Genomic DNA, 1,866 nt, shown 5'->3' on the forward strand with positions numbered 1-1,866 from the left:
TTGGCGTCCGGACGCCGAATGAAGCGAAAAGGCGTCGCGACGCCTCGTATGCTGGAATGGGATAGCTCTTGCGCCTGCGTTGATCCAGTTCTCCATTCTAGTCTCCTTCTATGTCTCTCTCATTTTACCTCCTCCCACCTCTTTCCTCTCCTCTATCGTCTACTCTCATCTCCTCCACTCATCTCGCCGCTGTCTCGCTGCTATCACTGTTCTTTCTCGTTCATCGAAGCGTCTTCGCTGAGGAAAGCAGGGCCGATTATCCTTAGCTGATGATCTAGGAATCTTGGATGTCGCGATCATGAAGGAGCTCATAAAATGGGGAGGAAGGATCAAGGTATCAGCTGTGAAAGCGCCTTTACGGGGCATGTGATTTAGAGCGTCGTCGTAATCGTTACCGCGACTCCGCGGTTTTCTTTCCCGTTTAGTGAATTACAAAGAGAGATGGGAAGTCGCGTTGCGTCAAATTATTTTGCGTTTTCCCGCGCACGTAGGGAGAAGAGGAGGGAGAAAGTAATCCGCGTAAAACTAGTAATCTTGCTTTTATCCATCTGTTCCCTGCAACAAGCTCCTTTACCATTCTTTGTGTTTTCCACGGTATCCTTGCGCATGTCGTGTCAAAAGGGATGGGTTTTTTATAGGAAAAGGACGAAACAGAAACGTTTATATATATCACGTATGCATATATCACGCTCGAATGCTCGAACGTAGCGCCTTTCAAAGAGTTCGCTATAATTTATGCCGTGCCGACATGTTACCTTCCGCGACGGAAAAGGAAGCAGTCTAACTCACGTTGAACTGGCGTCAACAATAGGTGCGCCATTAAAACGTCGGCGTATGTTACGAAAGGCGTAGTCTTATGTAGCGTTAGTCTCTCTCACTCTCTCTTTCTCTCTCTCTCTCTCTCTCTCTCTCTCTCTCGTTGGAGACGAGAAAACCCATCCATCCTTGGTCGTCCTTGTCGTCGTGACGCTGGCAGGACCCACCTTCTCCTTATTCTTGACGCAACTGCTATTTTTATGCGCTTCTTCTTCACGCGAGCCTGACTCTAGATCCTCATTAAAGCGAGCTTTCTGTTGTCAAGATGTTCCTCTATGTCCGCACACCTGCCTCTCGTCAGCATCTCGCCCGTTGCTTTGGCGGGCTTTCAGTTCTAACGTACATAGTGATTTCTGGCATACGACTTTGACGTAGCAATTCCATCGTTCTCTCCAATGCAGAGCTTCGGGCTGTGCTTTTCCTCGGGGCCATGCTTCTCGCCGCGCTTATCTCTTTGGTTAATGGACGAGCGGTGCGAACAGAATCCGCACACGCGTCCTGATGTCTTTGACACGGCACAACGTAATTAGCTTAGTCCGCGAGCAATTGGTTGGGCATGAGTAAAGTGCTTGGTTGATTGGTATGTTTAGTTAATTAATTACACGGGTAATTTGATCGTGGAAGTATGGGGGTGGTTTTGATGAGCGCGAGCGATGATACTATGAGCGAAAATACTGCAGTCGCAGACACGGGAATATTTCGCATGCCCGCTTCTACGGATTTAGCGCTACACGTGCACTTTTTGATTCGTGTCTCATGCTGAAAACGCAATCCGTGGATTAGGTAAATGAAACTTACAATTAAATAGCCGCGTTTCACGTTGAACGCGCGGTCTAAATGGAAAGTAGTCGCGGGCGTATGCACACACCCGACAAAAAAGCGCGAAAGAGTTTTAAAAGGTCGGACAACCGTGCGATATTTGCTTAAATATACGCGATTTAAAAATGTACGTCCGCAGAGGAAACATGAATTTTTATCTCTACATCAACTTAAATATATTGGCGAAATAAGTTTTTCAAATTACTCTCCTCTTTTTCTCTCTTTTTCACT

This window comes from Odontomachus brunneus, unplaced genomic scaffold, assembly GCF_010583005.1.
Source record: "Odontomachus brunneus isolate Ranch 3 - 2012 unplaced genomic scaffold, Obru_v1 Obru_scaffold_224, whole genome shotgun sequence".
In the NCBI taxonomy this organism is placed as follows: domain Eukaryota; kingdom Metazoa; phylum Arthropoda; class Insecta; order Hymenoptera; family Formicidae; genus Odontomachus; species Odontomachus brunneus.